The 14,898-nt window shown below is 44.1% G+C and overlaps 1 protein-coding gene and 1 long non-coding RNA gene across 2 annotated transcripts in view; one reads left to right on the forward strand and one right to left on the reverse strand.

The window, feature by feature from the left end:
- The window catches only part of LOC122656258 (integrin-linked protein kinase 1-like), a 146,887-nt gene that overhangs the window by 57,401 nt on the left and 74,588 nt on the right, over positions 1–14,898 (reverse strand). The window lies entirely within an intron of this gene.
- LOC122656260 lies at positions 256–14,687 on the forward strand. Its single transcript, XR_006332069.1, has 3 exons — positions 256–435; positions 1,996–1,999; positions 14,676–14,687. It is a non-coding gene; the product is annotated as an uncharacterized LOC122656260 (long non-coding RNA).

Below are 14,898 nucleotides of genomic sequence, written 5' to 3' on the forward strand. Positions count from 1 at the left end.
TCTATTGTTGAGATTATAGTCATGGTGATGTTAGCATATGTGGTGCTGTTTAAGTTGTTAAGCTAAGAAGCACTACCATTCAAGGTTTCTCTATGTATTTTTGTAATTAACAATGACTTTTATGAGTCAATATTATTATAAATACACTGCAGCTCTCTCTCCTACTTTTCTTCTCATCTGAGCCTGGTTATTCTAGTTTGAGTTTGTCACATGGCACCAGAGCAATGAAGAAGGATTCTGCCCTGCTGGCTGCTGTTCTTGTTGCTGATCTGTTCTTAGGTCTATAATTGATCCTTTATCATTATTGATCTTTATCGTGGCTAGTGTATCAGTTTTCCCCGTGAGGACTGTGGTTGTTTTGTAGGCCCTCCTCTTACACTCTACGGGTTGACGATTTCTTCCCTGTGGGTTGCAGTTTTGGCTTGATCTTCTATTGTGAGTAATGTGTTGCTAGTATCATATCTTTTCTGGTTCAATGGGTGATGTCTACAAGGCTGTGTTCTCGATTTTCTGCAGAAAACCAATCATCCTACTACAGTGCATGAAGTTCTTAACAGACCTGATATGATCTGGTTATTTATTTTGATTCTCATCTTTGTGATTTGGAATTCTTGTCGATGAAGTGTCCTTTTTTATCAAGGACAGCCTGTGGTATCCTTATTATTCTTTGATCTCAGATAATAACTAGTATTCCTGATCAGATGTGATATGATCTCTGAACGGTGGCTGCTATATTGATCCTGCAACTGGTGTTATTGATAAGATATAATCTGATCCCATTCTTTCTGCAATAAGAGGATGTCTACTTTTTGTGTCTGTTTCTGGTGAATTCTGTTTTAGGTCTGAATAATTCTTCTTGCTTGGACTAAAACTCCAGGGCTGTGTTCTTGACTTCTTGCTCCTTTCTATGACCTGTGAGTTGAAGATTCTTCTCTATTTGTGTTGATGATGGAGTTGTTGCGATATGGTTTGTTGTTAGCACCTGCGTTATTTGCCCATGTGTACACTGCTACAAGTGAGAGGGAGATTAAAGACTATTAATGAAGATTATTGCATGTCTTCTTATTGTGGAGTTCTTCTTTTTGAAGATTTCTTATTTGTCTGCCTGGAGTTTTCTTAGTTGAAGATTTTAGGTTTCTGGCCCACAGTGATGATTTATTCATCTTCTACAATTGTTATTTTCTGGGCTTTCACTGTTGCGGTTCTTGTTGCAATTTCCTGGCCTGCGGTTGATATTTTTGCCGCTTATATTGTTACCCGGATTTCTTCTAAACGAAGTTTTGTCTTTGTTGCTGATTATCTGGAGTTCTTCACAAAGATCTCTCTGCTGCTGATGATTGTGGCTGATCTGTTTATGTTCAATCTGGAGCTACTACTGGAAGATTCTCCTTTCAGCGATTCTTTAGTTGGTTCTGCAACTAGAAAAAAAATATTTCTTGTGGTTTTGTTATTTGTTGTGCATCTGGGTTTAGTTGCTGACCTCTAGCTTCTACGACTAATATCTCTATCAAGTATGCTTTTGTTGGTTATGTCTGTTCTGTTAGTTCAAGCTAGAACATAGGATATATATATATATATATATATATACCTTGCCCAGTAGTCACTTGTTGAACCCAACAGTGGACGTTGAATCTATAAACCAAGATCAGGGCGGAATGGTTACTATAACATTCCAGAGGAAAGATAAACAAATAAAACCAAATCCTGAAGAGTTTGAAAAACTCAGCCAAGTCCCAAGTAGAGCTTCAACCTCTAGTTCTCTAACAAGTCTCCACTTAGAAAATCAAAGGTTACAAGAACAAATAAGGTCCTTACATATTCTAGGATTACAAATCAAATATATCACCCAAGGAATTTATGAACAGCAGTCTAACAATATATAATGACATGCAACACGAAGCAAGAGTTTTTGTCATAGATAACAGAGAAGACTATGAGATAGACAAACCCAAACTCAGAATAGATTTCAATTCACCCAGAACGCTGAAAAAAGAGAATGGTTTTTAGCTACTTCTCGAAAGAAAAACAACAAGAAATCAAGAACCTCTGGTATGACAAAATGAGAACCATCAAGGTAGATGTTATGTTCTTTACATATTTAGACATCTATACAAGTAATAACAACATTCCTTATCCCTTTTCAAACATCAATGCCGGACAAGAAGGTGTACCACACTGAAATTGGCTGATGACAAGACCATAGAGACAATACACCCTCTGGTTCAAATGTTAAATTAAAAATTAACAACACGAGAAATCTTGGCAACACCTTTAGATCCATGAAGGTGTTTCTTATGGGTCCAAGAAAATTATTGAACAAACAAATTACACAAACCAAGTATTTACAAACCATAGGAAGTCAACTAATAGAATAGAATAAAGACACCCTATTACCAACGTCTCTAAATCAAAGTACTTCTAAAAACTCCCCCCCCCCCCCCCCCCCCCCCCCCCCCCCCCCCCCCCCCCCCCCCCCCCCCCCCCCCCCCCCCCCCCCCCCCCCCCCCCCCCCCCCCCCCCCCCCCCCCCCCCCCCCCCCCCCCCCCCCCCCCCCCCCCCCCCCCCCCCCCCCCCCCCCCCCCCCCCCCCCCCCCCCCCCCCCCCCCCATTTCACAAGAGTTTAAAAACTAAAACTCGAAACAGAGATCTAGAAGCCAAATCCCAGTTGCAAAATTTGATTGTCCCGACACCTCAAAGGAAACCAGGAAGCTGCTCAGTGGCAACATCCAACAAATGGATTCCCCTCACTCCTCCGCTGATAAAGAGGAGGAGCAAAAAAAAAAAACTCCTCCTCCAGCCCAAGGAACAAAATCCGACCTATTACCCCCCCCTACCCCCCCCCCCCACCCCCCCCCCCCCCCCCCCCCCCCCCCCCCCCCCCCCCCCCGGACCTAAATTGAACAAAGGGAATTTCCCAACAACAAAGGGACCATATAGAATGGAACATAGATGGTAGTCGGATATACGGCAACAACTCCAGAATGACCATGGTGAGCATCTCCATCAACACGACAAGCCTAGCCCACCACCCCCCCCCGAAACGCCCCCCCGGCTCGCCCCCCCCCCCCCCCCCCCCCCCCCCTCAACTTAAGGTGGTGGGAATGTTCTCAGCCCAACTGAAAAAGAATCCATACTAAATGCCATTCAAACTAATGAACAAGGCCTACCAACTATGATAGGAGACCAACTAGCTTGAAGATGTGTAAACACTCTAATTTTTAGTATAACCAAGTATTTTTTAGAGATCCCACAAGACTCAGGATAGGTCTTACGAACAATTATCAAACCTCAAATGTAAAAATTACACGATTTCAAATGGTATAAAGACACATTCATTTAATTGACGGGTCCCGACTAGGAAGATGCAAATCTCCCCTGTTGGAAAGAAAAATTCACTTATCAAGTTACCTACTTTATTTTCGGAAAACTCCAAACAAAAATTAAGAGAAGAAAACAATGGGAAATAATTCTATCAAACCCTCACCTATGGCGATCTCATAAGCCTAGTACACAAGGAAGGATTAGCCTTATACGATATCAAACTTAGAAAACAAATTAGAAAAGAATCAAAATCCTACAAACAAGAATTAGGATGCCAGCTTGGTTTCGAATTCAGCACCCCCCCCCAAAAGAAACTAAAACCCATACGACAAAAAAACCCCCCCCCCATAATTTCATAAGCAAGACAAGAAAAGAACCGGATTAGAAAATAAATCTATCCAGGAAAGGAAAAGACCCACAAAAAACTCCCCAAAAAAAAAACCCCCCCCCCAAAACCCCCCCCCCCCCCCCCCCCCCCTGAAAACAACCACACCCCCCCCCCCCCCCCCCCCCCCCCCCTGGCCAGTCCCCCCCCCTACACCCCCCCCCCCCCCCCCCCCCCCCCCCCCCCCCCCCCCCCCCCCCCCCCCCCCCCCCCCCCGGACAGCAAAAGATCAACTCACTCATAATGCTTGATTCCCCCCCCCCCCCCCCCCCCCACCCATCTTACCATTTATGGGACAGAAACCAAGAAAATGAGTTAACCAATTGAGACAACCCGTCCGATAGGGATGAACAGGCTTCTCACTTGTAATAGGAGTTTAAATTGTGATGATTGACACAAAATCTATAAACTGATAATCAAGTTAGGACTTAAAACCTTTAACAAACCGGAAGAATTCTCACTTTGTTGATCAAATCAAAGATAACAACCAAGCTTTAACCTCCACAGCCAAACACAGCCCCCCCCGTCTCACAACAAACCCCAACAAGACCCTTATAACTAAAGAATATTTATAAGAAGTTTGCAAAACTCCTACTTCTTCTCAAAATCCGGATAAAATTAAAACTCCCCCACCCAAAGCACTCAAGACAAGCCCTAAAATAAAAACCAAACCAAAACCGCAGCCCCCCCCCTTTAAAAGTTTAAAAAGCGAATTAAAAGAAAAGAAGACAACCAAATCCACCCCCCCCCCCCCCCCCCTTTACAAACAAAAATGAAGATTTGTTGATTATTACAGTCAAGCCAACTAATGGTATCAATATTCTATGCAATCACGCCCAAATCGCCCCCTCCCCCCCCCCCCCCACCCCCCCCCCCCCCCCCACACCCCTACCCCCCCCCAAGAAGGTAGCCACCCAATTTAAAAGACAACAAAACAGGCAAGGCCAAGACACGAAAAAAATTACCAGGCGTCTCCCCAACCACGACCCCGCAGATTAAACAAGTTTCTATTAGTAAAGCCTTACAAAGTTTTCTAAAAAACCTTTCCTGACCAAAACCTTTCTCATTTTGGATCAAGGATCACAACACCTAGTAAACAAGTCCTTCCCCCCCCCCCCCTTCCCCCCCAACCCCCCCCCCCCCCCACACAACCCAAACAGCCCCCCCAGCCTTTAGAGAGAACTAAACAATAGCAAAACCACTCTAAAACAAGAAGACCCCAAAAAAGGACTCTCGAACAACCCCCTCAAAAACAAATCTACCACCACCCAGGAAGGACTGCACCTTGGTTTCCGATCTGCAGACAAGCACTTGTTCTCTTCCACACCTAAACTATACAAACTGACGATAAGGATATCCCACAAAAGCCGCCTTTCAAAGCCAGAACTCAAGTTTGTAAAAGAAATTAAGACCTCCTTAATAAAAATCTAATCGAAAAAAAGCACCCCTGCGGCTTCACGTAATAAAACAAATAAAGAGGACACCGGACTTGTCAAAACTACAAACCTCTAAAGACATACAATGGATTAGATATCCTATACCAAATAAAAAAGAATTACTTGAAGACTTTACCCCACATCTTCAAGTTGACCTCCCATCGGATATTGCGCCCAATCCTCCCACAGTTACAAACGGCTTCACCAACCATTTGGACTAGAAGGGAGCGTATGCCCTTTGGTTTAAAAAATGCCCTAGTAATTCAAAACATTATGAGCGACACCTAAACCCTCCCGATCCGGCCACTAATAGCCTATATTGATGATGTTCTAGTCTTTCCAAATCCATTACAACACTCCAAACATCTTAGGATTTCTTCCACACACGCAAGTGGTTTGTTCTTTCCCCAAAAAACCGAGGTTTCAACCAAACCCCCAAGGTTGATTCTTAGGGCATTACTTTACCAAAACCAAGCATCCCTAAAAATCTATAACTTAAGCAAATAAATTCCTGACATCCCAAGCAAGTCAACGAGAGGTTCCCTGAAACCTAAATTACCTCGAGATTTCATCCTCAAATGCCAAATGTAAAGATCTTTACTGGCTCAAGAAAACCCAGGACTTACCAACCAAGAAGACCCCTCCCACCCCCCCCCCCCCCCCCCCCCCCTTGACTCAACCTGGGAGGTGCCTCCACTTAGCAAGCCCCCTCCAAAAGAGAAGACATAGTCCATGAGTTTGGAACCCATAAAAACCCCCCCCCAAAAAAGAAACCTTTAAGTCTTTGCACCAAATTTAAGCGCTTCAAAAGAGTTTACAAACAGTTCAAAATTATACCTCAAAAAAATTTCCTAAAAACACACCAAGCCCCCCCCCCTTTTATCAGTTTGTTCTCTTTAAAGGAGAAATAATTCTATTCTTGATTTCTACCCACGGTCCTAAACTTATCCCAAAGGACCCCAACAAGCAAAATCAAGGGTGTTGCCCAACCTTCCCACCAAACACTTCTTCAACCAACAAGCCCCTTCCAAGGAAGTGTCCTTCACGCCCAATTTCCCAAACCAAAGTCTCTCAATACCCCCTCCAAGATTGGCCCCCCACTCGGTGCAAGCCCCCCCCCCCCCCCCATCCACATTAACCACCCAAAAAAAAAAAACCCACGATCACAACAAACCAAAAGACACCCACACACCAACCCACCCCCCCCCCCCCCACCCGCACCCCCCCCCCCCCCAAACCCCCCCCACGAACCACCCCCCCCATTTTGACGGATGCTTGGGCCCACACCCCCCCACCCAAAAACCCCCAACAAGAACCAACATTCCTGGTTCTTTTGTTTCTTGTTCTCCATCAACCTGGGTGGGCCCCTTTGGGCCATAGGACTTTTGCCGGATCAGTGTTCGATGCTTTAAGTTTTAGGACACCGAACAATTCACGACACCGGACTCCCGAGGTTCTTCTCCACCTTCCGTGGCTTGGATCGTTTTGGGAGAAGAAATTGACCCAGGCCCGATGCTCACCCTTTTCTAAAAAACTTGAAGTGGTGGGACAAGGGAGCGAGAAGGGCCCGAGGCCCTTACCAACCTCCAAAGCACTCCCCCGCCCTCAAGGCGACCGAAAAGTAGACCCCCCCCCCCCCCCCCCCCCGCTCCCCCCTTAAGAAGAAAAAGAAGAAACCGCTCCCCTCTGCCCCCCCGCCCCCCTCCCCCCCACCCCCCCCCCAAAAAAAAAAAAAAAAACAAACAAGGCAAGCCCAAGATCCAACCATCGCCCCCCCCCCCAGCCTCTTCAACAGGCCACCCAAAACCCCCACCACACCCCCCCCCCCCTCCTCCAAAGCCCCCCCCCCCCCCCCCCCCCCCCCCCCCCCCCCCCCCCCCCCCCCCCCCCCCCCCCCCCCCCCCCCCCCCCCCCCCCCCCCGATATTGGAGAATCGCCCCCCGCGCACATCAAAAATGGCTCAAAAAAGCCACGCCCAACAGTCGCGTCCCACATCTACTGGTCCTAGATAGTAAGCTACCGCCTGGGCCCATTCAAATACAAAAGGAACCATCTAAACCAAACCAAGTGAGGAAAATAAAGTGCCGACACGTGGAATGCCTCGTGCGTTTTTGAAGCTTTTTTCAAAGATTCCAAGTTCTACCAACAAAGTGGTGAATAGTAAAATTGACTTTTTTATCGTAAAGCACTACTGGACCAAAAGCCTTCGCGCGCCCGCCTCCAAAGTCAAGACTACGGGCCCACGCCACATGCTTCTACGCCTACCAAAGATGCCTTCAAGATAAGGTTTGCTTTGTGGAAAAGTACAGCGATCAAAGCCTCAGCTCTATAAGACCCCTCTTCTTCCGTAGAGAAGGAGGAGAATCTCTCGAAGAGGAAAAAGAAAGCACGCAGCGACCGCCAGTAGCTCAACCTCTTCAAAGTTCTTACACCAAGTTACTTCAAGTATTTTTAATTTTATTTCTTGAAGCGTAACTCGAGTTTATTTTATCGAGTGTTCTTCAAGCATTGTAACTAAGTTTCATCAGTGTTCGCTCAAGTCTCAGAATCGCAAGTTTTGCCTTTATTCTATATATATATATATATATATATATATATATTCCAGCTTGAGGAGCAATGTTAAAGTGGCTAGGTATTGGTTATGGCCCTTGTGTAACAGTTGTGGTTCTTGCTTATTAGTTATAGTTACTGGTTCTAACTTTTTGTCTAGTTTCTTTGGTCTGTTGTGTTGTCTATCGTAGAGTAATTATGGGTCTACAATTTTTTCTTATTGTATTTGACTCTTTTATTTTGTTGAGATTGATGTATGTGGTTATAGACACTGAATTTTGTGATCCCAAAACAAACCCCCTCTTGCTGCAAAAGATTGGAGCCCAAAAGAGCACTTAGGTATTTTTTGGCAAAAATGACCATTTTGCCCCTGGAGTGACTTGAGTGCCCAAACATTGTCAGAATGGGCTGGAACTTTCTAGATAGCATATTTTCATGATATTAAAGTGTTTCCTAAAATTTGGTGTAGATCAGACAATGTTTGGCCATCATTTCAACAAACCCTAATACTGCGGGCCCCGCCTGTTTCGGGCATAGTTTTGACTATGTTTTTAGCCAAATTTGTGTGGATTTTTACATCATTGGATAGTACATTCAAAATTCTTTGTGACAATATGTGGATAGTCAAAATCTAACGGTCGGATCTTCCAGAATCAGTCTCGGAAGTTCCTAGCAAAAAGGCAATTGGCATCGGACCCTAAGGGGGGCATTTCTTAAGCCATTGAAGGATCCAAATCCTCCTCACTCCTCCCCTCTTTTTCTATAAATAGGGACCCTAGATCCCTTGTTCAGAAACACCTTCACACCTTCAGAGATCTCACACCTCTGAGCCTTCGAATTTTCGGGCTCTATTCTCTCTCACAGGCAATCCCTTGATGCCCTGAACCCTTAGAGAAGGTCCGAAATTCTGGGGGAAATCCTGCAAAAAGCCAGTACGAGCAGAATCTCTCCAAAAAACACACAAGGTACTGTTGGAACCAGAATTCCACGATGATCGTAGCAGTGAATGTCAAAATTATGAAAATCTCACCAGGTAAGCCCGTTTTGGGCCCCAAAAAAGTATTTTTCTCTCGCCTCCTTTTTACATGCATTTATTCATTTTTTTCCGTAGATTATTGGATGACTTTGGGGATTGTGACTTGTGCCTATGAGACACAGCCCACCATTATTTATAATAATAAGATATGAGTACAAAGACAATAAAGCCCCTATGGCAACACTAAATAAACCCTAAGGACAATTATACCCTTGAACCCATATTACAACACTCCCTCCTCAAGTTGGTGCATGGATGTCACACATGCCCAACTTGCACACAAGAGGACAAAACAATTTACTACTTAATCCCTTAGTAAAACATCAGCAAGCTGGTCTTTAGAATTGACAAATGGAATGCAAATCAGTCCTTATTCCAACTTCTCTTTGATGATATGGCAATCAATCTCTACATGCTCAGTGCGATCATGTTGGACCAGATTGTGAGCAATAGTACAATACTGATAGCTGATTTGTTGTCACAATAAAGCATCATAGGTAAAGATGTAGGAATAGCCAAGTCTTTTATCAGTTGCTGCAACCACATTAATTCGCAAATGCCATGGGACATGGCGCGGAACTCAGCTTCAGTACTTGACCTTCCAACAACAATCTGTTTCTTGCTTCGCCAAGTAACTAAGTTACCTCCATCAAAAGTGCAGTAACTGGACGTAGACCATCGATCATCAAGAGAGCTAGCCCAGTCAAAGTCTCAAAAGGCTTCCATCCGCAAGAGATCATGAGGGGAGAAAAAAATTCCCTTACCTAGGGCAGACTTTAAGTACCGTAATATACGTATCATAGCTTCTCAATGTGAAGTGTAAGGGTCAAGCATGTACTGGCTAACCATGCTGACAGCAAAGGCGATGTCCGGCTGGGTATGGGAGAGATAGATCAGCTTTCCAACCAACCGCTGATACAACAAGAACTCAGTCTTATCCCAACTAAATGGGGTCAGCTACATGGATCCTTGCCAAAAAAAGTAAGGAAAACTGACTGAAAGTAAGAGGAATGAAGAAATGCAGAAATGATAGATGAGAGATGAGAAGTTTGAAATGAGAAATGAAAATAAGAGGAAACAGGCACAGCCCAGGAAGTCAGGAAAATCTCAGCTAAATGGAGTCAGTACAAGACCCAGACTATGCATGTCATTCCTTACAACCTCTCCTATGGTCATTTTAGGCCTGCCCCTACCTCTTTTTGCTCCTTCGACCTGGATCAGATCACTCCTCCTTACTGGGGTGTCCCCAAGCCTCTGTTGAACATGACTACCTCAAACGACATTCTCGAAGCTTGTCATAGATTGGGGCAACCCCCAAATCAGCTCTAATACGTTCATTCCTTACATTATCCTTTCTAGTTTTGCTGTACATCCATCTTAACATCCTCATTTCAGCTACACATAGCTTCTCCGTATGGTACTTCGTAACTGCCCAACATTCCACCCTATACAACATACCCGGTTGGACTACAGTCCTATAGAACTTTCCTTTAAGCTTTAAAGGAATACGTTGGTTACACAGTACTCCGGTCGCCCCTCTCCACTTCATCCACCCCACTTTAATTCTCTGCGAAACATCATCATTTACGTCATCTTTATTTATGGTTGACCCTAGATATCTAAAATAGTCACTTTACGGTATCTCTCACTATCCTCAATTCTCACTATGTCAGTCTCCATCATAGTGTGACTAAAATTACACATCATATACTCCGTCTTTGATTTACTAATCTTAAAGACTCTTGTTTCCAAGGTTGATCTCCACATCTCCAACTTAGCGTTAATCCCTGCTTTTGTCTTGTCCACCAAAACGATATCATCGGCGAAGAGCATACACCACAGGACCTCGTCTTGGATGCTTTTGGTTTATTCATCCATGATAAGCCCAAACAAACAAGGGCTTAGGGCTGATCCATGATGTAACCCAATCATAATTGGGAATTCCTTGCACTGGCCTTCCACAGATCTCACACTAGTCACAATGCCCTTATACATATCTTTAATTACATCTATATATTTACTCGACACCCCTCTTCACAAGAACATGCTAGATTAAATCTCTAGGGACTCTATCGTAAGCTTTTTCCAGGTCAATAAAGACCAAATGTAGGTACTTTTTGCTAACTCTACATCTTTCCATGAGCATAGTATTAAATCTCGTTTCGGCAGGCCATTTTGTCCTGACCGAAATTTCGCCGAAATGTGGTTTTTTTTGTACAAGATTTTGGTTTGTCATTTTGGTGGATTTTAGGCCAAATTAAGGCCTAAAACTTCATAGTGACCCTATTTTAGGCTATAAAAACACATGTAAATGTTTATATTGCAAAAAAAAATCACCCAAAGTGGTGTTTTAGATTTGCACCCTTGATTGGCAATATACGGTCGAATCCTAATGTATAATTACACATTGTTTAAGTACTAGAGGACATAATAAGCAATTTAAACAAGTAAATCATACATAGAGTCAATGACTCATAATATTAAGTACATAATTTGATGACATCAATACACTCTCCTAATACAAGTCAAGTGTCTAATAATAATAATTACTGCGGCGTCTAGGATCCATCCCACTCATAGTCCGATGGACCTGACGTGCATTGTCCTCTGACTGTGGGACATATGAATGCCACGTCATAGTCTGAGAGAAGAAACGAGTATAGTCCTCCATAGTTGCCATGTGCTAGGAAGCTTCAATGATGTGTTTCCCAAGTGATTCTGACACTGATGCAGCGAAAAATCGAAGAAAGCTTAAAATAGCAAGTTCCAGCTTAAAAAATCGAAATGGGACAAACTAGAGAGGTTTTGGTCGAAATCCCGACCGAGACTGACAAGTTTTAGCCTTTTTATACTTGGGCTTTGTAACATCTTACCGAAATTGCGGCGAGATGTTACAAATAGTTGAAATTTCGACCGAAACATTGTCTTTTTTCATATTGAACTCCCATTTTGTTTCGGCTGTACCGAATTTTCCAAGATTTCGATGAGATTTCGTCGAGATTTGAACTATGTCCATGAACCTCCTCAGTAGGTAAATAACTTCTGTCGTGGATCTAGTTGGCATAAACCAAATTGGTTCTTCTGTCTCTCTTCTCAGACGGGCTTTAATAACCTTCTCCAATAGTTTCATAGTATGACTCATTAGTTTTATGCTTTTATAGTTGTTGCAACTCTGAATATCACCTTTATTTTTGTAGATCGGAACTACAATGCTTCTCCAACCAACCGCTGATACTGCTCTTTGTCCATAGGGTCACCAGTCTTGCTAAAGAGCCAAAATTTGCTTCAAGAGGAGTGTTTGAAGGTTTACACCCTAACATGCCAGTTTCAGATAACAAATCCAAAGTGGTAGAATGGGCAACCTCAATACCAAGTGTTGTAATATGGGTTTCAAGGGTAAAAATGTCATAGGTGTAATATTGTCCTTGTACCCATTCTAGAACATTCTTTGTCTTATTATAAATAAAGGTCGGCTGTAGCCACCTCTTCCGCCAGCAACCAACACCACTGCCAGCCCTCCACCACCCTTCCGCCACCTTCCCGAAACCTTGCACTATTTTTTCCCCCTCCCTTGGTGGTGAGTTGACTCCCACCAAGGGCCTTTTTCTCTGCTATATTTTTTTTTCTATGCCGTAAATCTTTTCTGATTTTTTTCTCTTTGTTATCGAGAGTTTCTCTGTGACCAGCCAACATGCCTGACCACTCTGAGATCAAGTCTGCCTCCTCTAGCTCTGACGGCATATCGCAACGTGATTTTGTTCCTTTTCCCGCCAGTCCTATAAAATTAAATGGGGCCAATTACCTGTTGTGGTCTCATTCTTGCTTGTTTGCTATCGGTTCTCGTGGTCTCTCTGGCTACATCACTAGAACCTTTGTTAAGCCTATTGATGCTAGTCCTGAACAAAATCAGTGGATGAATTTTAACTTCTTGGTCATATTTGGTGAATTCCATGGAGCAAGAGATTGCTGGTCGTTATCTTCTTTTGGATTCGGCAGCCAAGATCTGGAAGACAGCCCAAGACACATATTCACAGGTTGGGAATGCCGCCCAGTGTTATGAGCTTCGCCAAAAAATCCACTCGACAAAGCAGTTGGAATTATCTCTGTCTCAGTACTATAACAAGATGTGCACGATGTGTCAGCAACTTGAATTCTTGGGCACCTTCACTGCTACCTGTACTATCGATGCCACTGCATTCCAGAAATGGGAAGACGGATTACGGGTGTTTTATTTTTTGGCTGGCCTTAATCTCGAGTTTTATCAAATTCGATCCAATATTCTGAATCGGGATCCTCTTCCCCCTCTTGAGCAAGCATATGCTATTCTTGTAGCCGAAAATAGCCGCCGGACTGCCATGATTACTCCTGTTACTCAGGAATGTTCCGCTCTTATTTTTGGCCCTGCAACTCCTACCCGTGGGAATTCTTCATGCTCTTCCAATGGGGATCGTCCATCTGGTGACCGTCCTCCTATTAAGTATGATCACTGTGGAAAGGAATGGCACACTAAGGATCGATGCTGGAAGCTACATGGTCGCCTTGCAGACACTCGCGGAGATCAGGATCGTCTCCAGGGAGCCCAGCACCCTGCCTAGCACCCAGGGTGCTGCTAGGGGACATCCAGCGGCTGAGCTGTGCTGCACACATCTCGACGCACGCCTAGGGATGTGTGCGGCACAGCCCAACGGCTGGCAGTACCTTGAGCTTGCTGGGCTCCCTGGAGACGAGCTAAATTCCACTCGCGGCCATGGAAAAGGTGGTTCCAATCGTTCCAATCCTGCCCGGGCAAATCAAGCAACCACTGATGGCCAACCCTCTGATCCGTCTCTGTCCCAGGTTGTGGAAGAACTTCAGAATCTTAGGAATATGATGTCGTGGCTGGATACATCTTCATCTGAGTCTCCTTCTTTGGCTGCATCAGCTATTTCCTTGCCATCCGATCCTCCTACCACTTCATCTACAGGTATTTTTGGTGGGAATAGCACCTCTATCATACCCGAATCTTGGGTCATTGACTCAGGTTGTGAGACCACCTCTAATTTGAGCCTATTTGAACTTATGTGATTTCAGAATCTGGTTCAATATCCATGTATGCCTCAATGTTGTAGGCTGTATCGGTCGACGATTCGGACTAATCCCTGGACTCATCTGTGGAAGATTTCGTAGAGCCAACCCAGTTAGCCATTATTGAGTCTAAAGAGTCCGGCGGGACCCCGCACATAAGTTTTATATGCGAGACATGCTGGATTGAGCTTATGCAAAACCTCTCAATCTCTTAGGCCGGGTCATTGGTAAGAAACTACTGTTGTAAATATAAAGATAATGTTTTACTTGTATAATGGGCTGAAATATAATTTTTCCCTATGGGACCCACATCCCCGTGTGCCAACCCGACCGGGTTCTCAATTATGTCTCGGCACATCATTCCCGGGACTTAACTATAAGTTATTAAGGAGTGAATTATCATTTAATTAGTTTAGAGAATCAATTTTCCAAACTATTTCTATTATGCCCAAATCAAACATACTCTAGTATAACTAAGTATAGAAGAAGGACACAGCTTAGGAATTCATTTCCTACCAAATCAGAACCGAAATTTGCTCTTGAGAAAGAAGAGAAGAGAAAGTGGAGGAAGAGGGAAACTTTGGAGAAATTGGCTTTTGGAGAGAGAAGATCTAGAGATCAGCTGGTCTGTTGGCCTGCTACTACTCCTTCCTTGTCAATTTCCTTGAGGTAAGCTCTATTTCCCTTGGACCTGACCTAATTCATCTCCTTCAACTCTGTTTTTCTGCCGAGTTCTTGACTCATCTCAGCTAAACTTAGGAAATTAGGCAAATGGTTGTGAAAACCCTAAATCCAACCCCAAATGCTGTGATATCTGCCCCCTTCAAGTTAATTTTGAGTTTTAAGACTGTGCATGGCAAGATCCATGAAAGATCACCCAAAGCCCCTTTACTGTTCTGACCACCGGATGGAGGTATAGCCTCCAACTGTCGACTGGTCCCAGGGCTGGCCTCCATCCGGTCCTTCCCTACTATCTCTGCTTTGGTCCTAATTGTTTGGAGCTTTGACCTTGGCTTATTCCAGGGTCTAATACATGTTATGTACTATTTATGTTAGGCTATAAGTCTTCTATTGGTGAAGTTGATTATGAGTTGGACTTCCTATTG

This window comes from Telopea speciosissima, chromosome 3, assembly GCF_018873765.1.
Source record: "Telopea speciosissima isolate NSW1024214 ecotype Mountain lineage chromosome 3, Tspe_v1, whole genome shotgun sequence".
Taxonomy (NCBI): Eukaryota; Viridiplantae; Streptophyta; class Magnoliopsida; order Proteales; family Proteaceae; genus Telopea; species Telopea speciosissima.